This window comes from Felis catus, chromosome B3, assembly GCF_018350175.1.
Source record: "Felis catus isolate Fca126 chromosome B3, F.catus_Fca126_mat1.0, whole genome shotgun sequence".
Lineage (NCBI taxonomy): Eukaryota > Metazoa > Chordata > Mammalia > Carnivora > Felidae > Felis > Felis catus.
In genome coordinates this window covers 75854366-75870150 of record NC_058373.1, presented here as the reverse complement: position 1 = coordinate 75870150, position 15785 = coordinate 75854366, and the positions used below count along the sequence as shown (strand labels likewise).

At 38.5% G+C, this 15785-nt stretch overlaps 1 long non-coding RNA gene across 1 annotated transcript; it reads left to right on the top strand.

The window, feature by feature from the left end:
• The first annotated feature begins 2827 nt into the window (after positions 1–2827).
• On the top strand, positions 2828–15130 carry LOC109501173. Its single transcript, XR_002743353.2, has 4 exons — positions 2828–2982; positions 6400–6530; positions 8081–8187; positions 14538–15130. It is a non-coding gene; the product is annotated as an uncharacterized LOC109501173 (long non-coding RNA).
• Positions 15131–15785: the final 655 nt, after the last annotated feature.

Here is a 15785-nt window from a genome sequence, read left to right as displayed (position 1 = left end):
TGGGTCCTCATTGTCTTCTTTTTCTTAAAGAAATATCCTTTATCTTGAAAAAAACACCTCAAATTCAAAGTCTACTGGTCGCAATATGAGTTTCAGAGTTGTATTAGCTTAGTCTCCCTATCTTATGTAGTCATTCCCCTAGTAGATTAGAATGGTTACAGAAGGATTAGCATTTTCCAAGGTAAACTATTTTGTTATTCTTAATAATCATAAGTATATAGCCCATTTTTCCCCAAGGAACTTAAAATATCCAATTGACCTTACCTCATAAATACTTACCTTGTTCCTGAGAGGTTATACATTTTAAATTTCTATTAAAAATTAAAATTGCTGGGGGCAAATAAAACCCAGAGATATCAACTAGCCTTATCGAAGCAATTGACAGTGTCCATGATACATTACAGATAAAATGGAGAAACAAAATCTGGCTGATTAAATCTTGGGTAGGCAGAATAAAATCATCTCCATTAATTTGGAAGAAGGGTTCTACGAAGTATAAAAGAGCTCCATTTCAGTAGCCCAGTCCAACTCACAGATTTTGTCAGTTATTCGGATAAGAATATTGAATGCATAATTATCAAATTTTCAAGTGACATATGCTGTAGGAATAGAAAATACATTGTACAGTAGAATCAGATTCCAAAAAGATACTAACATCTGGGGAAAATAGCTAAAGTTAAGCTATTTTCCCCAGATGTTAATATCTTCTACAAAATTTAGTAGAAATGCAAGGGCCTGATCTTAGATTAAAAAAAAAAAAATTAGAAACAGCTGTGAAATAACAGCTTGGGAAAGATGTGAATTTTATTTTTATAGATTTTTATAACAACACCAATACGAACTTGCCATGTATTGTGTCTGATAAAAGAGCAAACATGGCCTTGGGCTGCATTTATATAATTATGGTATACTGAATAAAGATAGTGCTGTTTGGCTATGAGCTAGCTGGTCAAACATCTTTTAACAAGCTCACCTCTCTGATCTTAAGAATCACCCACACCTCTTGATACAGAATCTCCTGGGGAAGGAACTCAGATAAACCAAAGTCTATTCCAGAGATGTGAAGAGAATGCTGAAGGCATGAAAGCCTATCCCATGATGAACATCTTCTGGAGCTAGTGATATTTAGCCTGGAGAAAGACCAAGGGAAAACATGGTAGTTCTCTTCATTATTTCCTCAGAGGTGGAATTAGGACTGATGTTTTGAAGTTACACAGGTGATATTTTCATATATATTTCATATATATATGTTTGTATCTATATATCTATATCTATATCTATCTTTTTTTTCTTTTTTTTTTTTAAATCTGGGAAGTCTAAAGATGAACTCTATGGGTAGTGAGTTCTCATGTCTGGATCCAATTGTCAGATAGGTAATTAAATTAGTTAGCTTTTGAGTCCCCTTCTAAATCTGGATTGATAACTCCGATTCTAGATCTTGCTCAGGAACACACAATACAGTCCTCCCTGGCCAATAATAATAATATATATAACATATAATCCATAATGCATCTGGACAATTGAAAGTCTGGATGGAACATCAAGTTTATATACTTAGTATGTGTAACAAGAGATTTTATTGAATTCTTATTTACTTCTAAAAAGGAGATAACTATGCATTTACCGTGGGAGGGAGGTCTTTATACCAATCACTTTGATGTAACCGTATGGTTGAAAATGGCTAAAATGGTAAATTTTGTTTTGTATATTTTACCACAATAAAAAAGTTTCAAAGAAAAAAAAAAACTCAGATATTCTCACTCTGAGTGACCAGATTCATCCCCCAGGGCAGTGTCAATAATTTGGTCAGTTTATTCAAAATAAAAACATTTTTCTAAAGACCTGGTTACCAGTTCCTCTTAAGTCTTCCCCTTTTGTCCTAGACAGTGTCACTTCTGAGAGTATTCATGGACACAGGGACATTTATATGGGCACACTGAGGGTGTGCTTTGAGTGAAGGAGAAAAGATTAGAATCCAATTTTTAAATGGAGGCTTTTTCCGGGACATCTGGGTGGCTCAGTTGGTTAAGCATCCATCATTTGGTCTCTGCTGTTGGGCTTTACACTGGGCATGAAGTCTACTTAAAAATGAATGAATGAATGAATGAATGAATGAATGAATGCAGGCTTTGGCATACAAGCTATGATAAAATAAAATTTACCATTTACCTATGGGGAAAGAAGTGGGATTACAAAGTAGAGATGTGGGGAGAAGAATACGCACAATGAGCTGAGATTATTGTTAAATTAATTGATGTATCTCAGAAAGCATGCACATTCTCCTATTGATAGTACAAGATGGCATACTTTATTAACATGACATTCATCCAGCAGAGCTTATTTGAAATTCATATTTACTGGCCCCATCCAGTGATTCTGATCCAATAGTCTTGGGTTGGAGAAATTAAGGTTTTAAAAAGAAATCCAGATGTTTAAGAAGCCTGCTGAAGAATACATTTTGAGAAACATTAACCTAGAAAATAGCCTAATCGTTCTCCCATGTCTTTCTCTCATGAGCCCTTTTTATTTTTAAAAATCATTGAGGACACCAAAGAACTTTTGTCCATGTGAGCTATATCTATCACTATTTGCTGAATCAGAAATGAGTACTGATAAATTTTTAAAGATATTTACTAATTCACCTAAAATAGCAATAATAAACCATTATAGGATATAGTCAATTAATGAATTCAGTTGATGAATTAATTTGGAAATCAATATTTTTCCAAAACAAAAAAAATGTGAGATTGGCCTTGTTTTTCATTTTTGCGCATCCCACTGTCTAGCTTAACAGAAGACCTTTGAATTCCCACACTACTGTATTCAATTTGATGGAACATGTTGCTTTTGTTGAAACATTTGAAGAAAATTTCACCTGAAAGAAACATGTAATTGGACAGGAGAAGAGTGTTTCTATAACCTTTTCATGTATTTGTGGATTCTGCTCTTTGTACACTGAAACACAAATGGCTGTTCTTAAAGGTTAGTTGCAATGTGAAATCTGAAACTATGTTAATAATCCTTTTGTACTCTGTTACCTTAAACTCCATTAATCTATTTGCACTTTGTGTGGACCTTTTACCCATGCATAATTTGGTAATGGCAAGCATTTCTTATTTGTAAAATCTCATTCTTTAGTTATATAGACCTTCCAAATGTTGATACCTTTTTACTGTACAACATCAAACAATCATATTACACTTATTAATTTCACTTACTAGCCTTATCAGAAAAGTCTCATTGTGTTGGGAAGATGCAAAGTTCATGACGGTGGATAAAATTTCTTCCACAATCATAATATGGTAATATTGTATATTTGTAACATTACGATTGTAATTTTACGTGAAAGCAAGAACTTCACAGCCTGCAACAAACACTGTTAGTCATTTTTTTCTTGCAGAAACAAACTCACTTATTTCATTTTAAGAAAAATGAGTACGAAATAGGTAAGTCTGCTAATCATGGAGTGTGTCAGTCATTCTTTGAAATGCAAAAAAAAAAAAAAGTATTTCATGAATATGGTGGCTAGTTCAGCTTGCAACTCAAGCAAAAATTATGCCCATGCTTTTCCTTGAGGCAATCACTGTATGTTAGTATGCAGTAAATGTACTTTTTGAAATATTTCTCATTTATGACAAGTATTTAATATATGTGTTCTTTTTTTCCATTTTATTTTATTTTTTTCATCATGATAAGTGTACTCTTTAATCCCTATCCCCTGTTTCCCCCACCTTCCCTCTGATAACCATCAGTTTATTCTGTTTAGGTAAGAGTCTTTTTCTTGGTTTGCCCACCTCTTTTTTTTTCTTTGTTCATTTCTTTTGTTTCTTAAATTCCACATTTGAGTGAGATCATATGGTATTTGTTTTTCTCTGACTTATTTTGCTTAGCATTATGCTCTCTAGCACTACCCATGTTGTTGAAAATGGCCAGATTTCATTCTTTTCTTTGGCTGAGTAATATTCCATTGATATATATGTGTACCATATTTTCTTTATCCATTTCTCTTTTGATGGACACTTGTGCTGCTTCCATAGTTTGGCTATTATAAATAATGCTGCAATAAACATAAGGGCGCATGTATCCCTTTGAATTAGTGGTTTTTTTTTTTTGTATATATATATATATATATATATATATATATATATATATATGCATATATGTGTGTGTGTGTGTGTGTGTGTGTGTGTGTATATATACATATATATATATATATATATATATTTTTTTTTTTTTTTTTGGTAAATACCCAGTGGTGCAATTCCTGGATCCATAGGGTAATCCTATGTTTAATTTTTTGAGGAAACCCCATACTGTTTTCCACAGTGGCTATACCAATTTGCATTCCCACCACCAACAGTGCATAAGGGTCCCTTTTTTCTCCACATCCTCACCAACACTTGTTTATTGTGTTTTTGATTTTAGCCATCCTGAGAGGTGTGAGGTGATATCTAATTATGGTTTTGATTTACATTTCATTGAGGATGCGTGATATTGAGCATCTTTTTCATGTGTCTATCAGCCATCTGTGTGTGTTCTTTGGAGAAATGTCTGTTCATGTCTTCTGCCCATTTTTTAATTGGATTATTTGTTTTTTGAGCATTGAGTTATGTAAGTTCTTTGTATATTTTAGATACTAATGTTTTTTGGATATGTCATTTGCAAATATCTTCTCCCATTCAGTAGTTGCCTTGTAGCTTGATTGTTTCCTTCATGGTGCAGAAACTTTTTATTTTGATGTAGTCTCAGTAGTTTATTTTTGCTTTTATTTCCCTTGCCTTAGAAGACATGTCTAGAAAAATGTTGCTTCAGCTGATGTCAGATTGATTAGTGCCTGTGCTCTCTTAAGGGAATTTTTTAAAATTTTTTAATGTTTATTCATTTCCTGAGAGAGAGACACACACACAGAGTGAAGCAGGGGAGGGGCAGAGAGAGAGAAAGAGAGAAAGAGAGAGAGAGAGAGAGAGAGAGAGAGAGAGAGAGAGAGGGAGAGGGAGAGAGAGAGAGGGAGAGAGAGAGAATCCAAAGCAGGCTCCAGGCTCTGAGCTGTCAGCACAGAGCCCAATGCAGGGCTTGAACATACAAGCTGTGAGATCATGACCTCAGCCCAAGTCTGATGCTTAACTGACTGAGCCATCTGCCCCTCTTCAAGGATTTTTGTGGATTGAGGTCTCACATTTGGGTCTTTAATCTATGTTGAGCTTATTTTTATGTGTGGTGTAAGAAAGTGGTCCAGTTTCATTCTATTGCACGTTGCTGTCCAGTTTTCCAAATACTTTTTTATTGAAGAAACTTTTTCCCATTGTGTATTTATTCCTCCTTTGCCAAAGATTCATTGGCACATAATCGTGGGTTTAAACAGATGTCTATTTATAGGTTGAACTTTAATAAAGTTGCTAATTTTTTGCACTGTCTTCTGAACTGCGAATTTCGTGAGGGTTTCTTAGTTTCATTTTCGCTCCCCATTTAGGGGAGTCAGGATGGATAGAGTTGGCTGGAGTTGGGTATTTCCCTTCCCCCAGGTCAGTTGTGATCTTGGGCAAGATCCAAGGTAGACCCCACTTAACTATCCCTTGACAGCAGGCCTTGTTAAGAAGCACACAATCCTCGCCTGTTCCAAAATGGCTCATTTCCCCCTCCTGCTGCTGGAAGCATGAGAGGATTTTCCTCTGAAATTTACTATGGGAACCTAGTCAAGGTTCTAGTGGTAAAACACAAAACTATAGAGGTACTTAGTAGTAGAGGCCCCTTAATGACTGGGGCCCCTGGAGTTTTAAAGTCTGACTTATCCACACTGAACTTCAGCAATTTGTCCTTACAATCCAGGTGTTCCTGCTCCGGCCCTGCTTCCTGTTACAGGTTCTGTGTTGATTCTCTGCTCCATAAAAACCTGTATTCGCCTGTCTACCTCTTCAATCTTTGGGCCTGTGTCTTGACCTCTCTTATGGATCCAAGAAAAGTGGATATCTCAGTCTGTTCATCTTCTTTCTTGTTGTCAGAAGGACTTTTAAAATTTTTTTTTTCAACGTTTATTTATTTTTGGGACAGAGAGAGACAGAGCATGAACAGGGGAGGGGCAGAGAGAGAGGGAGACACAGAATCGGAAACAGGCTCCAGGCTCCAAGCCATCAGCCCAGAGCCCGACGCGGGGCTCGAACTCACGGACCGCGAGATCGTGACCTGGCCGAAGTCGGACACTTAACCGACTGCGCCACCCAGGCGCCCCAGGACTTTTAAGCTCCTTACATGTAGAACAAAAAACTGGAAGTTCCCCATGATTGGTTTTGTACCATCAGTGTAAGATCAATCAAGTGTTCATCAATGAAGGTGTTTAGGCTGAAGTTCATGGTGATGTTAACATGAATACAGTGGCTAACATTTTCGTGTTTTTTTTTTCAGTTTTATATGTATTTCATTCAAACTTCACCAGAGTGTGAGCATAATATAACACACTATTGTTACCTCCATTTTATGAGTGAAGGATGTGAGGCACATGGAGTTTAAGATACTTGTCCAAGGCCACAAAGTTGGTAAGTGGCAAAGAATTGTCCTTCAGATCTTTTTCTGGAAATAAGGAAAGCATGTATTGGGAAGAGGCATCAATCAGCCAGGGACTGAAGCCCAGGACATCTGAGATGATCCATCAGCAGGAAAACTGTATGGAAAGTTATCAAGCTTATGGCTGCCTGGATAGACACTACCAACCTCTCCCAACCATAGCTAGGGTGTAGTTACCTGTTTTTTTTTTTTTTAATGTTTACTTATTTTTGAGAGAGAGAGAGAGAGAGAGAGAGAGAGAGAGAGAGAGAGAGCGAGCTTGAGAGGGGAAGGGCCAGAGAGAGAGGGAGACACAGAATATGAAGCAGGCTCCAGGCTCCGAGTTGTCAGCACAGAGCCCGACATGGGGCTCAAACTCATGAACCATGAGATCATGACCTGAGCTGAAGCTGGACGCTTAACCGACTGAGCCACCCAGGCGCCCCTGGGGTTTAGCTATCTTAATGCAGGAAATATCTGTTTTATAAACACCCATTTTTAAATTCTCACCATTTTCATTTTGTCTTAGTTTGGTCAAGTAAACCTAACCATATCCGTTGCTATGGCTTTCCTAGTTATCTGCTTTGCAGATGATCTTTTACTTTACCCCAGTCGGTGCCAACTCATCCAGCCATGTAAAAAATACAGACACATTTATGTGTCTGTTCACTACAAACTAGAGGAGAGGCTATGTCACTACACATTGCAAGAAAAGACATACCATATCAAGCTCTGTGTGACTCGAGAGAGTCACAAGTTTACTTACAAATATTAGAGAGTAATGTTTATGTGTGTCTGTTCCCATTATTAGAGTCACCTAGCCCACACATAAATTCCTATAATCTTTTTAAGTATTTGATACTCATTCTACAAGTAAAATTGTTTGCCTTCCCATGTATTTTGATGTTAAAGTGTTTCAGTTTTATAAGGAGACTAGTAGGAATCAAATATAACTCTTATTTATTCAGTATCTATGTTATACTCATGCTAACTCTAGCCTAGTTTTCCCCCTTTCCCATTTTGTAAGTCCTTTGAGACTATTTACCTCTCATGACTCCTACCATGATTTTATGGACATCTTTTCTCATGTGCTCTTTCTATCAGCCTTCAGAGGAAGAAACGAAAGCCCAGAGAAGTTGAGGATCTGGCCCGTAGTCCTGCAGTTTTAGCCTGAGCTTTAACCCAAACCCTGTAACACCAAATCCAGAGAAATTGAAAAAAAGAACAAAAAACAAAAGTACCTAGTATTCTTAAAACTAGGTATGCCCTAATCTGTTTGAACTGTATAGTATAGTTAGGACACACTGGTCGCATTTATCCAGGCAAGCTGCTTTGGTTTATCCAGTAAATGCTAGATCTTAACATAGGAAAGCACCTATGAGTTGATCAGAGCTAGCTCTCTCTGAGCTATTGGAGGTTTTCTTTTCCTTCCGAAGAGTAATAAATTATAGTGGAATATGTATGAATGGTATAGAGAAAGCATGTAGTACAAATGCTTCCATTTCCTTCTATGTAATTTATCATGGTTTTCTTTTCCATCGAGCCCTGAGGTTGCTTCAATATTCTTCTCAACACAGGACTCCAAGCACCACTACCAATTGATCAGAGTTAACAATTCAAGATGAAAGCAATTATCTTCTCTGGTTTAAAGTAAGTCTTCATCATTGTAAACAACTCCAGTACGATTTTTGCTTTTAGAAAGATTTACATATTAAAAGATCACATTTGTGCTCTGGGTATGTTTAAGGTGACATAGATGCTTGTGTCGTAAAAATTTAGTCTGACACTGTTGTAAGAGGTAGCTCGATACGTACACGGCCTGAGTAAATTTTCCATTACCAAACAACATCTGTGCCCTCTTATCAGAACCTAAATGCAGCCACTTGCCACTTGTTTTCCTTCTTTGCCCTTCAGTAAGTGAAGGAAGGTGAGACTCAGAACTATATACCACTGGGATCCAAAGAAATGAGTCATACACACCTGAACACTATGAGCTCCAGCCCAGACATCCTCTCTTGCTCGCTCATCCGCCCTTGCCTGCATACTCACAAGAGAAAAGGACAGAGTTGAAGTCTTGGATGAACTCCCCAGAAGCAATCCCTTAGCAATACTAACTGGACTCTTAATCAACTGACAAATTCCCTCAGGCTTTTCAGAAAAGTTAGGCAAGGTCTGGCGATGAACCTCTAATAAAAATTAAGGTGATTATTCATTGCAGTACAATAGGAGAATCCGCATCTCCTGGTAGGCAGGCAGCGAATGGTATAACCCAACAGCTGTGCACTAACATTGAAGCTCTCCCATGGGTGTTTTCAAGCCTCAGTCAGGACAGTGATGAGGGAAATGTGTAGCTTCTGATGGCTCAGGTGAGTCGGTCAAAACCAAAAAATCGCACTTCAAAGGGTTGTCTGCATTAAGAAGAGCACAACAAAGGAGGAGACGAGAGAGGGCGGCCCTACATCACCAACAGTATCATGGAATCCCTTCTTATCATTCTGCTCCAGTCCCTGTGATTATGAGGAGGGAGTGAAAGCATCCACTAATCAGGGCAGTGTGGTGTGCTATTCACAAGCTCATAACTGGCAGTAAAACAGAAAGGCCCATGTCTGCTCTGCTGAGTAATTTCCACACTGAGGCCCTGAGCAGACATGTCGTGCCATTTGTAACATCTGCCTTGGCATCCAGGAGCCAAAGTAAGCTAGTTAGGGAGTTTCATTGCTTCTTTCTCCCTCCTCTTATGACAAGTCTAAAGGACTCAGGGTTATTTATAAAGAAAACTAGTCTCAGCTCTTCAGAGAATTGTCAGTTTGGTGCAGGTAAGACAGAAGAGTATGTCGAAGGCTAGGGAGACACTCTGGCCTCTTAGTTACCCAGGAAGGAAGGGAGAACAATAGCATCAGGTATGGATGGAGAAAGTTTCAAGTATCGAAGCAGAAACAGAGTTGGCGCGGGGGTGCGGGGGATGGTCTTCATAACTGCAGAGGAGGGAAGACCCAGTCATTAGGCCTCATTACTTTTTTGGCTCCTCACAATTTCTTGCAGAGTGAGAATGGACATTTTTTTCTATATGAGACTATGCCCCAATTATAGTGGAACCCAATACTAACTGCTCGCTGCAAGTGTTCTTGGCCTTTAACTATAGTCTTGACCTTTTCTAATTATCCTGAAACCTGGGTCCTAGACCACTGCTTCTCTTAATCTACATACAAATTACCTGAGGCTCTTGTTAGAATGAGGATTCTGATTCTGAAGGCCTGGGTGGAACTGTCTACAGCTTCCAGGTCAGATCTTTGCCGGTGGTCTACCCCTCACCACCCTCAATAGCAAAGTACTGGCATAACACCTTCCTGGGCCATAGCAGGGCTTTTTTACATGTTTTCCCCTTGTTACTATGACTTCTCTTTAAAAAAAAAAAAAAAAAAAAGAGGGTCTGAAGTACATAAAAACCACATCTTTCCAACAGTAAAAGTCTCATGGATGGGAGAAAAAAAGCTATATAAGAGAACTCCACTCAGATTTAAATGGGCATATGGATGGTCACGTTTGATGAGTTCGAAGGTGAGGTAGGTCTGTATTGGATGTACACCTGTGTAACAAATAGCATCTCTAGAGAGCCCAGAGAAACTGGAAAGTAGAAATACGGAAGCTCTGACTAATTTGGCACTTAAGAAATAGGCCCAAGTAACATAAGGAAAATCAGAGCCTTAGCCAGTCTACCTAAAAATTAAAGTCAAGTCCTAGGGATCTTTCCTCATGGCTTCTCTTGGCCTTGAACTATATCATGATCACTGACTCATGACTGATGGTTTCCTTGGTACGAGGTCCTCAAGTACATACTAGGGGACATGCACACCATGAAGAAGACATAGAATATGACCTCAAGAAGCCTGGGGGATGGAGGACCTCAGACACGTTTTTCATTTGACGTATTTCCATTCTCGTCCCACACAATTTTCACAGGGCAGTGATTGCTTCAGTAGTTCCTAAAAGGCTGGTTACATAGAACAGCCAACTCTGTATTAAAGGTTTGCTGCACCAGGATTGCCAAATAGTAAAAATTTTAATCACATTTTTACCAAATGATCCCACACTGAAATGGCTTTCAACTTTTCCATTACCCTTTCTATATCCCAAACACGACGTGTCAATCGTGCATGGGTTCTGCCTCATAGCTTCTCTGAGAAGTTCATCAGTATTCTCTGTTTCCATTTTACAGATGGGAGGGCTGGGCAGAGAGAAGTTAAGTGACTGCCCAGAGCAGGAGCTGGAATCAGAGACTGTGCTCTGTCCCTCTCCTCGTATCCTTAACCACTGAGACATCCTGGCTCTGTCACCCTGACTTCCTGCACACACCAGGCCTGCCAACCACTTTAACAGCCAGTGACAGACGAATCATTATGAGCTGCTATGTAGGGAAAAGAAAATATAAGCCAGATTCTCATCCTATATAACTCTAGGGGAACTTTAAATTGCCAGATGTCAATCTGGAATCTTTCCTGAGTGCTAAGCTCCCATGCACAGATGGGAAAGCATCATTCCCTATAGAGGGTTGGACTGTAAGGACATACTCAAGGCAGACCTCAAGTCCAGAACACAGGAATGGCACTTGGCTCTCCAGGGCTTGAAAGTGGCCCTTTGCTAAGTATCTTTTAACCTTTCCAGACTCCAAATCTCATCTCCAGAGAGGCTCTTATCTGGCTCATTTGCTTGTGAGTCAGAGCATTGTGTTGAAAACATAATAGGCTTTGTTATTGTCAAACTTGGACTTGTACCTTGTCCCTACCTCTCTTTAAGGACATGACATTGGACAAGCTATTGAACCTTGCTGGTCCCTACTGTTCGCATGTTTCAATTTTTAAAGCTTCCAGAAGCAATTTTCACAGTGATAGTGCGAGGGTTAAATATGATGACATAACTGATATGTTCCTGATACATACCAGGCAGTGAATGTCCTATTCTGTCATTCTCTGTTAATATTCATGGGAAAAAATATCGTGGAAATATTTGGTAAAGAGAAATAATGCTAATATATTAATCCTGTTTAATAAGCCTTCACTCAGGGTCAAAAAATGTATCAACAAGTTATCTCATAAAGAAGCAAGGTAATTGAGATAAATTAACTGGAAAAAATAGAATACTAAAAAGGGGTTAGTTAATTGTCCTCAGATAAATGAACTGTTTTCATTCAATAAATTATGGTTTCCTATTAGTTTTCACCTCTGCTGAAAGACACAGTGAAATGTGTTCAGAATCAAGTAATGTGTAAGGGGAAAAAAACTCCTAATAATAATGGTTAAAATCTAGAACTTTTTCCGGGAGAGAATTCCCAGAGATTTATGGAAAAGCAGGTATATTCCCATTTCAGGCCAATGGAATCGTTGAAAACCTATAGTTACAATAATATTCCTAAGTAATACATGACAAATGTACGGAGTTGTTTGATTAATTAGAAGAGTATGAATAAGAGGAAAGGATTCACAGGGATAGTCTAACATTGAGATGAGAGAGCAAAAGTAGTTATGTTGTAACTACCCCCCAAAAAAGGGGTGGGGGGTTATTCTGTAACTGCTCCCTTTGCCTTAGATAAAATACATGTTTGGTCTTCCGTCTCCTCATGTAAATGGGATTGTTGATTTAACTACTTTCTCGGATAAGTTTAAGGAGTTAGTTTCTCTCTGATTTATAAATGCATCTAGAATCACAAAATAAAGGGACATTTTTATACTTTTTTAAGAATCAGACATACTTTGCAAGATGAAGTATGTCTGCAATATAAATTTCCATCTATCTAAAATGACCAAACTACTCTTCAGTCTGGAGGCAGGATGATGGATTCAAGGTCATGGTGCACAGCACACTGCATCTATGCCTGCCACAATGTTCAATAAAACCTCTCTGAATGAAATAATGTACAGCCAGATAATCCCAGACATTAGTTCTGCAATTTGTTCAAGTATTCATTCAGCAAACCTACTACGTGGCAGGCAGTATATTTATTATTTGCAGGGGTATTTGGATATGATATGAGTACCCAATTTAATTCTTTAAAAGTAATGCACCTCCATTCAATTTACAATTCTCCCAATACTCTCAAAGGCAAATGAAATCAGGTGATTTGGGATCTTAGCGTAAAAGCTGCAACAAACCGTTTGCTGATCTCAGTCTGCACGTTTGCCTCTTCAGTGGCAGATGCTCTCAGAAAAGTTGGGATGAACTGGAGGATTTCTAAGACTCAGAGAGTACAGAAAACTTCTTTCAGCCTCTAGGGAGTGGGATGATGGAGCAATGAAGCATATCACATTACCTATGTTAACTTGGAGGGAAAAATGAGTTGTTGCATGTAGGCATGTAGACCTTGTTAATAAGTAAATTGTTAATAACTCTGCCTATGCCGAACAAGGGGAAATGGACAAGGATGAATAGGAACGATGTCGGTCTGCAAGTAGGTTTTCACGGGGATTTGACGTGCGGACTGATCTTCAAATGCTTTGACTCAGAGGACTCAGAAAGTAAAGGCAAGGAACAAGTAGGTGTATAGGGCGTCATTTTAGTGGGTGAGTGAGTCATACCATAGGTTCCTTTCCTGCAAATGGTATTGTCACAGCGTCTGCTTAAGTTATTTGATCCAAGCTTTAAAAAGAAACATAGCAAGTCTCCCTTCAGAAAGGAGACCCTCAGGAGTTGAACAGAAATTATGGTTTCTTTTCATCAACTCTGCTACAAGCCTTACTGCCACCAGCACTAATTACCGTAGCTCACAAACCCTGGGCTCCTTCTTCAATTTTAAGTCTTCAAGAATATTCCACACTAAACAGTAGAAATCCAACACTGATGTGGGCTTTTTGCTCTCATTTTAAAATGCATTATGTAAGAGGGAGAATCCTTATCTGGAACTACAGGTTTGAACACACCGTAGGTCTTAAATTAGACCTCTCTTTGAAGCTTAGTAACAGAAAGGTAGATGAGAACACAGATAGAGCTGAAAGTTATATTCTGGCCCCAGCGCTGCAGTGCCTGTCCTGTAAGGGGGTTAGACAAAGATGAGCATGAACCAAAAGGCTAGATACACTAAACAGCTGTGTTTATTCGAGGAGGAAATGTCCACTGTTGAGAACGGTTCCTTGACATTCAGTCCTAGGAGTTAGGTCGGTCTGGGAAGTCGGGTTAACTCTTGCTGGGAATAAATGGTTTCTTCTTGTGAGAAAAATTAACTCTTTTAATCACCATGGTGTTGAAGGCAGAGCTGCATGAACAAATGATTCATTCGAGGTTTGCAATAATACTGCTTAGTCTTTTCTTCCTTTAGCACAGCATATCCCTCTGTCTATATACTTCTTGTACTTTCCACATTCTATACGTGTCATTCTCACTGGTCTGTTCTCTCTCACTCATTATTCATTATAACTATTTCAGAGCCTACCTTAGAAAAGATGTCCAATACATATGTGTTGAATAGATACTCTGCTGCTTTTCATTTTTAATTCTAAAAACAACAAAGTATCACAGAGTTTAGAATGCAAAGGGGCTAAATCATCCATAACCTCACCCCTCTAGGCAGCAAATATTATTTTGGGAAATGAATACTCTTTGGAGGAAATGCAAATCTAAAATTAAATATCATTTTACATCTTTAGGTAGAAAACATAAAATCATTCTCAGAGTGTTCTTAAAAATATATTTCCTATATTTAAATTTCCTTAAAAGCCATAACACTTCATCAAGATGTCTTAAGTGGGTGAAGATGATCTCATTTAGCAGATGAGGAGAAAGAAAGAGAGCTTCGTACAACTGTTTCAATGACAAAGAATGGATCCGATTTAAAATGATCCTTCCAGATCAGGCTCAAATGGTGGTGACACACTTTCGCTGCATGGGCCGAGAATGGGTTTAGAATCGTTTCTCGTATCAACAGTGGTACTGACAATCGCCTTGAAAATATTTTCTAAATTGCAGGCCTGATGAAAATTCTTTGAGGAATGTCTTTTTTTTTTTTTTATCAGGCTCCCGTTTTCCAAGGTGAATATAAGAACAAAGAATATCCAAGCAACAACTAGACTATTCAGACTTGAGATTCATACTCATATCATTTTCTCCATATTGGCAGGTAAGATCACAGGCTTTCTGGAGGCATTACAGCACACTTCATGGGCAGCGTACGCAATTGTAATTTGACTTGTCATTTTTCTTAATTTAGAGCTGGTGTAAAAATAGTGGATCTTATTAAGCCAGTAGTAAGTTAGGTATTTTAGAAAAAGATATATATATTTTTTTGCTCTTGTTCTCTAAGATGAAAACAAGATATAATCTCCAAAATGAATTTTTAATGTTTCATTTGCCCATAGCGTTGTGGTTACTATAAATAAAGCAGTTAAACAGATATGATTTCTAACCTCCTGGAGTTTGGTGAAGATAAAAAGGTTGGTTTAGGATTCAAAATAACCCTTCCTCATCACGGATCAGATGGCTGAATCTCATGTTGCCTGTTGGTGTTAGTAGACTTGGTGATCTCACACCAGCACAGCATGATTAATTCCAAAAAGGGTCAGAGGACAGAAACATTTTTTTCCTCTCTTAAATAATTGATGAAAATCATTTCTCCACACTGCTCATGCAAATTCATTCAAAGTGAAAAAAAAAAATTCAACTAATCCATCCTGGGTAGTTTAAAAGGAAGAGGGGAACAGGTCAATAATTGGGCAGAGAAAATTTCCAGAGCTAGAGCTGGTTTGCACCAGATCTCTTTTCAGAAGAGCATTTTGTCTTACTCATCCCAGTACCCATACCCTGAGGAAACCCCTTCATAGTCAAATGCAAAAGGCCTGCCATTGAAACCAATTCCTGAAACCAAATCTGTCCACTTTTTGAGGATTCTGAACTCAAGTTTAGCTGATGGCCTGACTCCTCTGCAGGTTTGCCAGCCCGTAGGTGACATTCCATTTGTTCAATGTCTGATCCTGGTTAATCTCAGGCAACATACCTTGCAGTTAAACCATGCATGGAATGGAGCTGATGAGTGGGCCCGCTGCTCCACACCATGCGTGGCCTTGCAGGGAAGGGACACAGTACCACCAGCTTCAAAGCAAAGCAGCAGACCCACGGCAGGGACTTGGCCATCGTTGACCAAATGCATGTATTGGTCATGAATCCTGGCCTCTGGTATAGGGTTTCTAGGTAAGGGGGATATGAGAAATGGGTTTCTTGGACAATCTCTGATCTATAAGAACTTGTGTAGTGCCCAAACTACTGCC